This window comes from Solenopsis invicta, chromosome 4, assembly GCF_016802725.1.
Source record: "Solenopsis invicta isolate M01_SB chromosome 4, UNIL_Sinv_3.0, whole genome shotgun sequence".
Taxonomy (NCBI): domain Eukaryota; kingdom Metazoa; phylum Arthropoda; class Insecta; order Hymenoptera; family Formicidae; genus Solenopsis; species Solenopsis invicta.
In genome coordinates, this window is record NC_052667.1 from 6,185,381 (window position 1) to 6,202,003 (window position 16,623).

At 33.3% G+C, this 16,623-nt stretch overlaps 1 protein-coding gene across 3 annotated transcripts in view; it reads right to left on the reverse strand.

Annotated features, from left to right (window-relative positions):
• LOC105195527 (ATP-binding cassette sub-family C member Sur) overlaps positions 1-16,623 on the reverse strand; it is a 53,224-nt gene that overhangs the window by 19,297 nt on the left and 17,304 nt on the right. For 2 of the 3 annotated variants that reach the window (XM_011160961.3, XM_039448780.1), the window contains exon 1: positions 2,322-2,578. The exons of the other annotated variant lie outside the window; for it this stretch is intronic. The gene's annotated coding sequence lies outside the window, so the exon portion shown is untranslated. Of the gene's footprint in view, positions 1-2,321; positions 2,579-16,623 lie in introns of those variants that run through there. 3 annotated transcript variants of the gene reach the window in all.

The following is a 16,623-nucleotide window of genomic DNA, read 5'->3' on the forward strand; positions in this document are numbered from 1 at the left end:
TAGAAATGCTCTCTCTAGTCAATCATATTAAAGTGTATATCAACAATATTAAATTGATCGTCAATTTAATTTCGCGATATTATTAGCAGTACGTATATTACGTCTATGGATATGCTGAATCAGTGAACTTTACTGATTCAGCAGATTCATAGCCGTAATACATGCAGAATTCTGAGTTGCTTTATTAAATCTTTTTTTTTTCTTTTCAAGAAAAGTAAATGCTTCTGTGAATCGAAACCAGTTCTTGTGTAAACCAAGTGATGTGTTACATTAAACAGCAGACGTTTCGATCCGTGATTAAGTGCTCTTCAGTATACAATTGAAAATTTCAAGTGTGTTTATAATGTTCAAAATAACATTTGATAAATTTAAATTTTAGCAATCGTGTTACAATCTTTTTTTTTATGTAGCTCTAAAGAGTTGAGTTTTCTGTTTTCTCTGTGAGTTTGAAAGATTACGAATTTAAAAAATCCGTATATGTGTGGGATGTGGGTTCGTAACTTGTCACTTACAAGTCTGTTGCTCTCACATACGGAGAAAAATCTTTTCTTTTTTTTTTTCATAGGTTATTTGGATCGAACCGAGTTATGTAAAACAATTTATTATTTTTTACAGCTACATAATTATAAATTTTAACGTGTTGGCTTTAATAACTAATTATGTATTACACGCAAAAATAAAAAGAAATAAATGTCCCTAAGATATATTTCTATTGAAAATAAAAAGTAGAATGTCTTAGATCTCATTTATATAGAAATAAATCACGCTGGAATATTTATAGATTCTAATAAACGCTACCAGTCATATTGTTCGATTTTAAACCTTTATTTTCTGTTTCACGTTATTTTTATATCGAGATGTCGCAATGGCACCTCTAACGAATTAGATCTGCTTCCGTTCAGGAAATTCCGCGCACCACGTGGCTTATTTTCGGCCAAAGCTTTGTGTCTTCTAAAAATATACCGAAGTGTTGAATAACTTTCAACAATTCGATAAGGCGAGCACGTGTGCTAATAATTACACAAAACTTTATTATTCATGCGTAACAATTTAGGGAGGTCAAGGATGAAATCAATAAAATGATAATGGAATTGAAGAGGATCTTGAGCGATATACACGTAAAATCAATTTGCAGAATGTGCTTGAAGATTGTATTCTATTCAGAGCTTCTCGTAAAATCCAAGATTTGTAAGACAAGACTATATAGAAAACCCTATTATTCATAGAATATTTTTAATGACGACGTCGTAAAATTAAATTGATTAAAATCAATAAGTCAAGGTTGAGATGATTTGTTAATTTATTAAAAAGTATGTGATATCTTATTTATATACTTATCGTCCCAATTTTGACTTATTGATTTTAATTAATTTAATTTTATGGTGTCGTCATTAAAAATATTATATATATATTTGGTCTCGTTCATATTTGATAAATTTTTGAAGAAAACTCTAAAGAGATATATGATTAAAAAATTTAAGTAAATAACATATAAAAAAAGTTATTTCGTAAATGGACAAAACAAAATTATAAAAGAATAAGTATTTAATTTATTTAAAACAAATAACATCTAACTTTATCTTGTTGATCTTATTTTTATATTTATTTAAGCCTCGAGCTTCGACTTTTTAATGTTATTTAAAAAAAATTAATTCTTTGAATGTAATCAAAATTTTTTAGGACAATTTTTGCTTTACTTGCATTCAATCAAATTTATTAATTTTTAAATATGATTTGTCGTAAATAATTATACGTATATATAATGTCAGAGCAATCATAAATTTTATTATATTGCATATTTAGCAATGACATTTTATTGCATAAAACATAATGACTTAGATATGCATTTTGAAAATCCTTCTTACGAAAAGAATTACGTTAAATGTACATTTTGCGACAATTTACTCATATTTCAGAAACACATTAAATAAAATAATTATATTTTGTTTATGCACAGAAAGAACGGTTTCACTAAAATATTTAAAAATTTAGCTAAATAGAAATTTACTTTTGTTGGATAATTAAAATAATTATGCAAGACACTCAATCCAATTTCTAGAATATCAAAATTGTTTACAGCATTACCCATATTTAGAAATTTCACCAAATTTATATTTTAATGGTACAATAAAATTATTTTCAGATCTTTATTCAACTAATTGTAAAATTTTAGATACTTCAACAAAATTTTTTTCCATGTGCAAAATGAGAAGAACTTAGATAAATTTTTTTCAATTCGTTTAAAATTTTCCTAAAATATAAAAATACGTAAATGTTCATTATAAATTACATTAGAGCACATTACATTATAAGCACTTTACCTGTTGATTAGATTGACATTATTTTCATTTATCTACGACCCGATCAGTCGTGCGACAAAGTCGACAATTATTTTTGCTGTCAACATTAATACATGCAATTCACAATATTACGGCGCTTTTACTTTTTTGAATAAACGCAGGAAACTGAAACACTTGACTTCTGTTTGACACTTTGTGCATGCCGCACGTGGTACTGCCGAGAGACAGAGGAGCCACACGCGTCCTCCCTCCTGACTGGCTCGCAGTTTACTGAGATGATATCCGAACAGAATACCCATGATGTAAGAAGAAAGGTGAAACAAGTAGCACAGTAGACCATACTCTAGACCAATCAGAACTAGGTCCAAATTTTGAGATTCAATATGGCTACGGCTGCGGTACTGGGACGTATGTATACTTGTATTTATACGTGAATCTGAGATAATTGGTGAATCGAAGAAATTCAAAGCTACTTAAAAAAAGAAGAACGAGAAGGTAAGGTTGAGACTTTGTACATTAATGAAAATTGTGATTTCAAATTTTTTAAACTTGGATTAGAAGAAATTTGGAAAGTTATAAGAATGAGCTTATGTGTATGGCTAAATTGTTATATTTCATGTTTATAACAACAGTGTTTATTGCAACAGTGATTTGTGTTAAAGATAATAAATTTCAAGTATTTTTACATTTATATATATATTTTTTTTAACAACTTCTACATTTTAAGTACGTGTGACTACATATGATTGTTCGTATTTAAATTGCGCGGATATACACTACTCAAAAAAAAATAGGGAACACTTTCCAGACACCAAAAATTAGGCTATTTTCAAATGACTGTAACTCGGTGAAAAATCATCGTAGATAAAAAATAAGAAAAGCATTTTGAAACTTGAAGATCCAACTTTAACGCTCTATCAGCAGATTTTCAAAATTCTTTTAACTTCCTTGTCTTATGCAGTAAAAAAGCACACCCTGTTTTGTTTCTTAAAATTTCGTATTTTTGACACTTTGCAGCTCGACCAACAAATTTTTTTCGAATAATTCAAGTAAAGCTTCATAAACTACAACATTTTGCCTACAAAATGCTTTTTTTAAAATTTCTCTACGATTTTTTTTGGCCGAGTTACGCAACTTTGAAGCTAAACCTGCATTTTTTACAAATGATATCCGTATTTCGTGAAAAATCATCGTAGACAAAAAATCAAAAAACCATTTTAAAGTTCGAAGTTTCAGCTTTACATGTTATTAATGGTTTTCAAAAATTTTTTCAATTTCTTAGTACTATGCCCCAAAAAAGATACACTGTTATTTCCTTGAAATTACGTATTTTTAACAGCCTGTAGCTCAATAAAAAATTTTTTCTCGACAAATCCAATGCAAGTGCCAAAAAGTATGACATTTTTTCTACAAAATGCTTTTTTTAAAATTTTTTCTACGATTTTTTTGACCGAGTTACAAGACTTGGAAGAAACACATTTTTTACAGTATCTTTTTCTGAAAAATGACGTCTACCGCCGACATTAGCATTACCCAATATGCACTACGTGGAGGTTGCCGGTCGGATATTTGCACATCGTGTGTGTGTGTGTGTGTGCGCGCGCGCGCGTGCGTGCGCGTGTGTGCGTGTGCGTGCGCGCGCGCGCGCGCGCGTGTGTGTGTGTGTGTGTATCACAGCAGAGATAAGGACCCCACAGTTCGTCACTTCTGCGGTATTTAATGACTCCAAACCCTCTCTGCTGTGTGTGTGTGTGTGTGTGTGTGCGTGCGCGCGCGCATGAGTATTCAATAGTGTGTATTTCCTCCTCTCTGATCAATTACTGCTTGCAAGCGTTTTTGCATATTTATACATCTTGCAGCCGCAAAATTTAGAAAAATTAGGAGAAATTTTAATGAAAATTTGGCACAACATTCCGCAAGATCGTATTGCAAGATGTATAAATATGCGAGAACGCTTGCAAGCAGTAATTGATCAGAGAAGAGGAAATACACACTATTGAACACTCATGCGCGCGCGCGCATACACACACACACACACAGCAGAGGGGGTTTGGAGTCATTAAATACCGCAGAAGTGGCGAACTGTGGGGTCCTTATCTATGCTGTGATGCACACACACACACACACACACACACACACACACACACACACACACACACACACACAGACACACACACACACACACGCACACGATGTGCAAATATCCGACCGGCAACCTCCACGTGGTGCATATTGGGTAATGCTAATGTCGGCGGTAGACGTCATTTTTCAGAAAAAGATACTGTAAAAAATGTGTTTCTTCCAAGTCTTGTAACTCGATCAAAAAAAATCGTAGAAAAAATTTTAAAAAAAGCATTTTGTAGAGAAAATGTCATACTTTATGGCACTTGCATTGGATTTGTCGAGAAAAAATTTTTTATTGAGCTACAGGCTGTTAAAAATACGTAATTTCAAGGAAAAAACAGTGTATCTTTTTTGGGGCATAGTACTAAGAAATTGAAAAAATTTTTGAAAACCATTAATAACATGTTAAAGCTGAAACTTCGAGCTTTAAAATGGTTTTTTGATTTTTTGTCTACGATGATTTTTCAAGGAGTACGGATATCATTTGTAAAAAATGCAGGTTTAGCTTCAAAGTTGCGTAACTCGGCCAAAAAAAATCGTAGAGAAATTTTTAAAAAAGCATTTTGTAGGCAAAATGTTGTAGTTTATGAAGCTTTACTTGAATTATTCGAAAAAAATTTGTTGGTTGAGCTGCAAAGTGTCAAAAATACGAAATTTTAAGGAACAAAACAGGGTGTGCTTTTTTACTGCATAAGACAAGGAAGTTAAAAGAATTTTGAAAATCTGCTAATAAAGCGTTAAAGTTGGATCTTCAAGCTTCAAAATGTTTTTTTTATTTTTTATCTACGATGATTTTTCACCGAGTTACAGTCATTTGAAGATAGCCTAATTTTTGGTGTCTGGAAAGTGTTCCCTATTTTTTTTTGAGTAGTGTATTTGGACACAAATTTCATCACATTGAGCCACGCCTCTTACCGCGCATCGAGCCGCCGACGATGCGCGTTGTTTCACCTTGTTTTTTACATCATGAGAATACCAATGGTAATTCCACATGTACGAGGAGTCACTGGCGAAAAAGAGGATCCCGCGCGGATGCGGCCAAAACATTGAAACCGTATAATTTCGGTCGAGCTAAAATTTTGACGTATTGACACGCGAAACTGTTCGCATACCGCTCTCATGCTTGCACCGGTGAACGCAATATTTGTTACATACAATACCTTAGTTTCTCATGCGTACTTTTTACGCTGAATTTAAAAATATAAACCAATGGAACGCAAATATATTAATTACCGTCAGATATTGAAAAGAAATATTTTATTTCTAAACAAATTTAAGCAGCGTTATGTCTTGTAATATATTAATATTGAAACATATCATTTTCATGTGTAATCAATAACTAATAAACGTATAATGTACATCCATTTAAAATACATATTTACAAAAGATTTATAATAATTTAAATTTAACAAGTTGCTGCTATCTACACTGAGAAAAAAAGTTTGTTGAAAAACTAAAATATTTAGTACGTACAAGTACAATAAATATTGAATTGGTTCAATAAATTTTTGATTAAAAAAATTAAATTGTCGATATGAATAAACTGCACCTTTTTTGCAATTATAAATAATTATTGAGTCAATTGTTTAGTTGATCGTATTAGACTAAATATTTTAGTTGTTTAACAAATCTTTTTCTCAGTGCACTTAAACAATGCCATTGCATTTTTTATAAAGAAATATAAGATATTTTGATTTATTTGAAAATAATAAAATAATTACAAATAAAAATATATAAATATGTGCAATAAATGTACGTACATATATATAAATCATATTAAACAGAGAACTTCGACCGATATGTGAAAGCATAATATAAATGAAATGCCTTATCACTCTTAGCTAGATCTTAGTGTTGATACTGTTGTGTGATTTTATATACCTTTTCAATTTATAATAATTATATGTATATATAAAAATATTATATAAGTTTGATGTAGGTATATAAATAGATATCTATGTAACGCAACAAAATTTACGGAAATAAATGTGCGTTAGCGAAATCCTTCTCCGGTTTCAGGAAATGATGCTTGCGAAAATATACTGACTTTTCCAATCCTTGATTTTCCGATGAAAAACAAACTAAGCAGAAGTGCATCTTTGCTGAGCGTCTGACGTCTCAAGAAGCCACATGGCATGTGTAATTTTCCTGTAAAGAGACCAGCCACAGGAATTGCATCCTATTAATGGACACCGATAGCTTCTATAAATCGCATCGCTCACAACTTAATTTTACTAGCAAAGAGCTCTTATGCGTATATGCATTTCTCCCGATGATTCCTCCTCAAGTCGAATTTTTATTTTCGCTCGTTTTAACGTTTTATCGATAAAAGAATATTCTCCTAATTAAATTGAAAAAAAATGAATAAATATCAATAAATCTAGTGAACATCAACACTAACATTTTATCAATATTATAAGTTTTTACTTAAATTAATAATAGTCACGTGTTATATCATACTCATATTGGCGACTGAATTATATTATACTGTAATGTCATTGTCAGTTGAAGTTTACTGGATAACGGGATAATACTTGGTTTCATCGTGTAAATTTCACTCGTTGCAATAGCATTTAGCCGCTCGCTGTTTCGGAACACGGTATGCTCTATTTGCTTATCTAGCGGATAATTAATTATTGACGGTAATTTTACGTCTCGGAGTTTGTAATAAATTACATTTTCCAGTAAGTGCATTAGTCGTGATAAGAATCATCGGCCGCCTCTACCGCGTTTTCCAAAAAATATATCACTCGGGAATAACCAGTTTATCGTATGCATAATATACTATCTCTATAACATTTCTCGCAGCTTTGGCAGGAGAAAGCAAGCATAATACTCACATCAAAAAGATTTTTTATTATTCCTTGCCGTTCGTAAAAAAATGCGTGCAAGGGATATCATACGGACAAATTAAAAATTAATTATTTTTAAATCAAATCGTTGGTATACAAGAAAAGGGGAAATTAGAAAAGACGCTTTTTCAGCAATTTATCGTACTTGACAGATTCCTATACAGGATGTTTGATAAATTGTGTAACATTCTGGGAAAAAAATTTTATACATGATATTAGTTTAGCATGCACTTAAGAGTAAGTATGAACAAAAATTACAGGTAATTTTGTATAGTACAGCATAAATATTGTGAAAATCCATGGTTTTTTATTTATTTTTGTCATTTACTTATTATATTGGCCGATATGTCTTGTCTCATAGAAGACTCGCATAAGAACAGAGGGTTTGGCATAACTTTCCTCAAACATGCGGAACGTTGCGCCGCTTTAATATTTCTTATAGATGTGACGTGAAATTATACATTTTAATAAAAACCTAAACGACAGGCTTCATATTATTATAGCAAACAAAATTGATCTGCCATACGTGACGAGTAATTAAAATTTAAAATTCTATGAATTCATTGGTTTGATTATTACCATACACTCACGTGTCATTAATCTAGATGACAATGGTAGCATGATAATGATAATAAAAATTTTGAACAGTATTTTTTTATAATAATGATTGCAATTTGTATTTCACGTCAATGCCGATGGTTGATATTAATAGGTAAGTATTTCAAATCCTTTTCAACCACTCGAAAATTTCGTTTCTATTAGATGTAGTTTTGCAAATATATAATTAACAAAAATAATTAACGTCACTATTGTCTTCTCTTATCCAGATAACATATAGTTGAAAATTGGGTCATGTAGACGTTTTTTATTAAACAGATTTTCCGAAATTTTTTCATATTTAATTTAATTATTATATTATATTGACACAAAATTACTAGTTGCATTCTTATTTAAACGAATAACAGAAAAGCTATTCCAGATGCTATTCCGCATTCGTGAAACTAGTAAAAAAGAATATTACTGTCTGCCCTCAAGCCCCTCACACCGCTTGCAACCCACCTACAGCTGAGCTGCCGACCGACACCTTTCTCTTCGAGCAGGTATCGATGTGCCGTAGGTGGTCATTTTGAAGCAATCCAATACACTTAAGGAGTGCGAATTTTAAAAAAGAAATTTTGTAACACTTTTTTTAACTCATTCTAGAAGGTACAAAGCAGTTTATAAAGAAATAAAAAAATTGATTTTTCAAAAATTCTACACTGGTGTTACCCCTTAAAAGCTCGTTTAAATCTGAGGCGGTGCCTTTCCTTGTTAGTATTCATTTACATATTATTGCGTTAATTATTGCTACTGGTATTTATAATATATATTAAATAATGCAAAAATTTGCAACTTATTATTAATAACCATTGATAGCAAAAGAAAAAGTTTGTGAGAGATGACTGATCCGCTTCACGCGGAATTGCTCTTATTGTAAGTATTATAACAAATTATAATTATTCAGAATAATATGTCATTAGTAGTAGTATTAAAAATTTTTTGTTCAACTAATAGCATGTAACTTGAATTTATTTTGCAACTCAATAGACCATTTTATTTTTATCGAACGGCTGCTTGGCGTCGTCGATCACTTTTGTTAGGATAGGCCATCAATCAATAAATTGAAACGCTGCGACAAGTAAACGTGAGAGAGAATCCGAAAAACCAGTTGTACATTGCAACACTCGCCTTTCATGCTCGGTTCAACGCACTAGTCATAGCATGAATATTTCTATTTATATTTTATCCAATGCGACAGACGAGATGCTGATGAAGATCGAATGAAAGAATGTGAAATTGAATGCGTTCACACCTAAAGTACTCCAATTTATATGCGGGAAGTTTCTCCTTGACATTTCACCATTTTCGTGACGTCGCGCGTCGAGTGTCAAACCATTTTTGCATAGAATTCCGACAATCGACGTAATTTCATTGGTCTCAATATCGAACGTAGTTAATTTTGATCTCGAAAAAAACTGGTGAAAAATTTAACATTTAGACTTTTTGCAATTTTGCTTCTTCGTCAGAAAACTCAAGGTGTCTTTTTTCTTAAAGGCGTACTATCAAGAATTATGTTTGATTGTTAGAAAAGTTTATCACATGAAACAAACACAGGATTTAGTGCTCTTTGTGTGCTAATTTATTGCACTAATTGCAATGTTATTTAACTCCAGCAGTTTAGCAAGATATAATTTTTCTGCTAACTTTCAAGAAAGTTAAAATGCTTATTAAAGAAAAACAATTATAAATATAGTGCTAACGCTATAATTTAGTGCTAATTATACGCTTTCAAAATATACACCATGAAATCTTTGTGCTCATCCTTTTTGACCAAAAAACCACTCCAAACGTGGACACGTACAAGAGTAAAGTATCAGTTAGTATGTATGTTAACAAGTAGACGAGCTCATTTATGTCTGCAACAAAATGATGTAAAATAATAGGCCAAAATAACGAGCAATATTACAATTTTAATGGATTGTAAGTTTGATTTTAAATCAGTATTAACGAATAGCAATTTTGGAATATGTTTCGATATAACTTGATCTTCCTCAACCGACGCATACACATAAAATAAATATTGAAAAGAATATTCGAGTACAAAAAGATAAACATTGAGATGTATAACGAACTAGTTCTAGTAATTTATATTTTTCATTATCAGGACTTATAAATTTATTGGGTATGTCATTTAATTTTATTAAAGTATCATAAATATCAAATAACATAATAATTCCTGAAAAAATTTCTCATTTCATCGATCGTCTTTAATGGTAACAATACCGTCACCAAATCTTTTTCATCTTTATTAGCAACTGGTAGTTATTTAGTATAAAAAGTACTTTGCAAATTATGATGCTTGAAATGCACAGTACTTCCGGCATTAGAATTATCCGTGTCATTAAGTGTACAGCGTGGAGGTTGCCCGATTGGATTTACATCGCTTTTGTGCGCGCGCTTGTGTGTGTGTGTGTGTGTGTGTGTGTGTGTGTGTGTGTTGCGCGTGTGTGTGTGAGCAGGCGCGCAACGTTTCGGTTCTATTTAACCATTATCATCCAAAATTTAACACAACAATTTATCTAAATCACCCTGCTACTTAATTTTTACCTTTATATATTTATCATTTTTTTAAATAGTTTTTGGAGACTAAATATTATATTGTATTTAACTTATTTCAATTTATATGAATATGAAGAATACCTACGGCACATCGATACCTGCTCGAAGATTAGGCGGGCAGCTCAGTTTTAAGGGGCCAGCAAGCGGTGTGAGGGGCTTGAGGGCAGACAGTAATATTCTTTTTTACTATTTTCACAAATGCGGAATAGCATCTGGAATAGCTTTTCTGTTATTCGTTTAAATAAGAATGCAACTAGTAATTTTGTGTCAATATAATATAATAATTAAATTAAATATGAAAAAATTTCGGAAAATCTGTTTAATAAAAAACGTCTACATGACCCAATTTTCAACTATATGTTATCTGGATAAGAGAAGACAATAGTGACGTTAATTATTTTTGTTAATTATATATTTGCAAAACTACATCTAATAGAAACGAAATTTTCGAGTGGTTGAAAAGGATTTGAAATACTTATTAATATCAACCATCGGCATTGACGTCGAATAGATGTGCACTCATGTAGTCGGCGCCCTTGGATGAAAATAAAAGTAAATTTTAATCAGTCAACTGATCACGGTCAACCTGTTATATAACACGGACCCAAGGACACGCAGACTTCCATTAATAACGTGCTCTGCCGGAATCCTGCTGACACGAAAAGATTTATTTCATGGAAGTGATTGTCGTGCTTGCCCCCGAGGAATTAGGATCCGGTTGTTCTAAGGTCGCCCCATGTCCGACGACTGTAGCTCTATTCTCTAACTCAGAGTTCGCAACGATCTGCGCATTTTGGGCCGATTCCTTTTGAGCGACGTTCACTTTTACCCCCGCTTCCGCTCGCCGATGGTCGAGCTCGCGATCACGCGAGCGGCGCTCTGCCTCAGGAACATCCGTTAAAAATACGCTAGTAGCGTACCTTTCGAGAAAAACTTTTTTTTTAACTTAATTTTTATAATAACAATAATGTACGGTAATTAGAATTTAGACAATAGCTTTCTACATCACCCTTATGCAGTACATATTTTATTTTCTTTGATTTTTTAGTGGACTAGGCCTACTTGGGAAACCACATAAAAAAAACGCATCAATAATAGTACCTCATGTGTGATGTGGAAAGCTATGTACGGTAATTAGAATTTAGACAATAGCTTTCCACATTACCCTTGAGGTACTTTAGTAGAAGGGCATATATTCAACATACTTCTGAGATGGAAACGCCCCTGAGGCCACAGCGCTCGGCGCGCGATCGGCAGCTCGGTATGCATGTATGTGAAGTTAGCATATCAATTGTCAGCATATCAAAAAAAAAGTGGAGTTCTCTTTGCATACAACTGAGTTCTATAGTTCCTGATAAGTTATAACAATAGTTCTGGTCATTTAGCATAAATAAACGGAAGTTAAGTAATGATATGCTAACTTCGCGCGAAGTCAGCATATCATATAATATTTTCAAAATTTAAACCAATGAATTTTATAGTTTTTGACGAGTTCTATAGTTCTAAAACATAGTTCTGACCATTAACTATCTCTAAATAATTAATAACAATTATTATCAGCATATCGCCCGTGCTAGAGTGATATGCTACGCTCCTGCGACAAGTTCTCGGCTCGTTCGAGATTTTAAACAATAGTACTAAATCCCCTGACGATAGTTCCGTACAGTTCTGACAATTAACAATCTCCAAATAATTATTAATAATTATTATCAGCATATCGCTCGTGCAAAAGTGATATGCTATGCAGAAGCGACAAGTTCTCGGCTCGTTCGAGATTTTAAACAATAGTTCTACATCCCCTGACGATAGTTCCGTACAGTTCTGACAATTAACAATCTTCAAATAATTATTAATAATTATTAACAGCATATCGCCCGTGCTAGAATGATATGCTATGCAGAAGCGACAAGTTCTCGGCTCGTTCGAGATTTTAAATAATAGTTCTACATCCCCTGACGATAGTTCCGTACAGTTCTGACAATTAACAATCTTCAAATAATTATTAATAATTATTAACAGCATATCGCCCGTGCTAGAGTGATATGCTACGCTCCTGCGACAAGTTCTCGGCTCGTTCGAGATTTTAAACAATAGTTCTACATCCCCTGACGATAGTTCCGTACAGTTTTGACAATTAACAATCTCCAAATAATTATTAATAATTATTATCAGCATATCGCTCGTGCAAAAGTGATATGCTATGCAGAAGCGACAAGTTCTCGGCTCGTTCGAGATTTTAAACAATAGTTCTACATCCCCTGACGATAGTTCCGTACAGTTCTGACAATTAACAATCTCCAAATAATTATTAATAATTATTATCAGCATATCGCCCGTGCTAGAGTGATATGCTATGCAGAAGCGACAAGTTCTCGGCTCGTTCGAGATTTTAAATAATAGTTCTACATCCCCTGACGATAGTTCCGTACAGTTCTGACAATGAACAATCTCCAAATAATTATTAATAATTATTATCAGCATATCGCTCGTGCAAAAGTGATATGCTATGCAGAAGCGACAAGTTCTCGGCTCGTTCGAGATTTTAAACAATAGTTCTACATCCCCTGACGATAGTTCCGTACAGTTCTGACAATTAACAATCTCCAAATAATTATTAATAATTATTATCAGCATATCGCTCGTGCAAAAGTGATATGCTATGCAGAAGCGACAAGTTCTCGGCTCGTTCGAGATTTTAAACAATAGTTCTAAATCCCCTGACGATAGTTCCGTACAGTTCTGACAATTAACAATCTCCAAATAATTATTAATAATTATTATCAGCATATCGCCCGTGCTAGAGTGATATGCTATGCAGAAGCGACAAGTTCTCGGCTCGTTCGAGATTTTAAATAATAGTTCTACATCCCCTGACGATAGTTCCGTACAGTTCTGACAATTAACAATCTTCAAATAATTATTAATAATTATTAACAGCATATCGCCCGTGCTAGAGTGATATGCTACGCTCCTGCGACAAGTTCTCGGCTCGTTCGAGATTTTAAACAATAGTTCTAAATCCCCTGACGATAGTTCCGTACAGTTCTGACAATTAACAATCTCCAAATAATTATTAATAATTATTATCAGCATATCGCTCGTGCAAAAGTGATATGCTATGCAGAAGCGACAAGTTCTCGGCTCGTTCGAGATTTTAAACAATAGTTCTACATCCCCTGACGATAGTTCCGTACAGTTCTGACAATTAACAATCTCCAAATAATTATTAATAATTATTATCAGCATATCGCTCGTGCAAAAGTGATATGCTATGCAGAAGCGACAAGTTCTCGGCTCGTTCGAGATTTTAAACAATAGTTCTAAATCCCCTGACGATAGTTCCGTACAGTTCTGACAATTAACAATCTCCAAATAATTATTAATAATTATTATCAGCATATCGCTCGTGCAAAAGTGATATGCTATGCAGAAGCGACAAGTTCTCGGCTCGTTCGAGATTTTAAACAATAGTTCTAAATCCCCTGACGATAGTTCCGTACAGTTCTGACAATTAACAATCTCCAAATAATTATTAATAATTATTATCAGCATATCGCCCGTGCTAGAGTGATATGCTATGCAGAAGCGACAAGTTCTCGGCTCGTTCGAGATTTTAAACAATAGTTCTACATCCCCTGACGATAGTTCCGTACAGTTCTGACAATTAACAATCTCCAAATAATTATTAATAATTATTATCAGCATATCGCCCGTGCTAGAGTGATATGCTATGCAGAAGCGACAAGTTCTCGGCTCGTTCGAGATTTTAAATAATAGTTCTACATCCCCTGACGATAGTTCCGTACAGTTCTGACAATGAACAATCTCCAAATAATTATTAATAATTATTATCAGCATATCGCTCGTGCAAAAGTGATATGCTATGCAGAAGCGACAAGTTCTCGGCTCGTTCGAGATTTTAAACAATAGTTCTAAATCCCCTGACGATAGTTCCGTACAGTTCTGACAATTAACAATCTCCAAATAATTATTAATAATTATTATCAGCATATCGCTCGTGCAAAAGTGATATGCTATGCAGAAGCGACAAGTTCTCGGCTCGTTCGAGATTTTAAACAATAGTTCTAAATCCCCTGACGATAGTTCCGTACAGTTCTGACAATTAACAATCTCCAAATAATTATTAATAATTATTATCAGCATATCGCCCGTGCTAGAGTGATATGCTATGCAGAAGCGACAAGTTCTCGGCTCGTTCGAGATTTTAAACAATAGTTCTACATCCCCTGACGATAGTTCCGTACAGTTCTGACAATTAACAATCTCCAAATAATTATTAATAATTATTATCAGCATATCGCCCGTGCTAGAGTGATATGCTATGCAGAAGCGACAAGTTCTCGGCTCGTTCGAGATTTTAAATAATAGTTCTACATCCCCTGACGATAGTTCCGTACAGTTCTGACAATGAACAATCTCCAAATAATTATTAATAATTATTATCAGCATATCGCTCGTGCAAAAGTGATATGCTATGCAGAAGCGACAAGTTCTCGGCTCGTTCGAGATTTTAAACAATAGTTCTACATCCCCTGACGATAGTTCCGTACAGTTCTGACAATTAACAATCTCCAAATAATTATTAATAATTATTATCAGCATATCGCTCGTGCAAAAGTGATATGCTATGCAGAAGCGACAAGTTCTCGGCTCGTTCGAGATTTTAAACAATAGTTCTAAATCCCCTGACGATAGTTCCGTACAGTTCTGACAATTAACAATCTCCAAATAATTATTAATAATTATTATCAGCATATCGCTCGTGCAAAAGTGATATGCTATGCAGAAGCGACAAGTTCTCGGCTCGTTCGAGATTTTAAACAATAGTTCTAAATCCCCTGACGATAGTTCCGTACAGTTCTGACAATTAACAATCTCCAAATAATTATTAATAATTATTATCAGCATATCGCCCGTGCTAGAGTGATATGCTATGCAGAAGCGACAAGTTCTCGGCTCGTTCGAGATTTTAAATAATAGTTCTACATCCCCTGACGATAGTTCCGTACAGTTCTGACAATTAACAATCTTCAAATAATTATTAATAATTATTAACAGCATATCGCCCGTGCTAGAGTGATATGCTACGCTCCTGCGACAAGTTCTCGGCTCGTTCGAGATTTTAAACAATAGTTCTAAATCCCCTGACGATAGTTCCGTACAGTTCTGACAATTAACAATCTCCAAATAATTATTAATAATTATTATCAGCATATCGCTCGTGCAAAAGTGATATGCTATGCAGAAGCGACAAGTTCTCGGCTCGTTCGAGATTTTAAACAATAGTTCTACATCCCCTGACGATAGTTCCGTACAGTTCTGACAATTAACAATCTCCAAATAATTATTAATAATTATTATCAGCATATCGCTCGAAATTTTAAATTTATTATTAATAATTATTTGGAGATTGTTAATTGTCAGAACTGTACGGAACTATCGTCAGGGGATGTAGAACTATTGTTTAAAATCTCGAACGAGCCGAGAACTTGTCGCTTCTGCATAGCATATCACTGTAGCACGAGCGATATGCTGATAATAATTATTAATAATTATTTGGAGATTGTTAATTGTCAGAACTGTACGGAACTATCGTCAGGGGATTTAGAACTATTGTTTAAAATCTCGAACGAGCCGAGAACTTGTCGCTTCTGCATAGCGTATCACTTTTGCACGAGCGATATGCTGATAATAATTATTAATAATTATTTGGAGATTGTTAATTGTCAGAACTGTACGGAACTATCGTCAGGGGATGTAGAACTATTGTTTAAAATCTCGAACGAGCCGAGAACTTGTCGCTTCTGCATAGCATATCACTCTAGCACGGGCGATATGCTGATAATAATTATTAATAATTATTTGGAGATTGTTAATTGTCAGAACTGTACGGAACTATCGTCAGGGGATGTAGAACTATTGTTTAAAATCTCGAACGAGCCGAGAACTTGTCGCTTCTGCATAGCATATCACTTTTGCACGAGCGATATGCTGATAATAATTATTAATAATTATTTGGAGATTGTTAATTGTCAGAACTGTACGGAACTATCGTCAGGGGATGTAGAACTATTGTTTAAAATCTCGAACGAGCCGAGAACTTGTCGCTTCTGCATAGCATATCACTTTTGCACGAGCGATATGCTGATAATAATTATTAATAATTA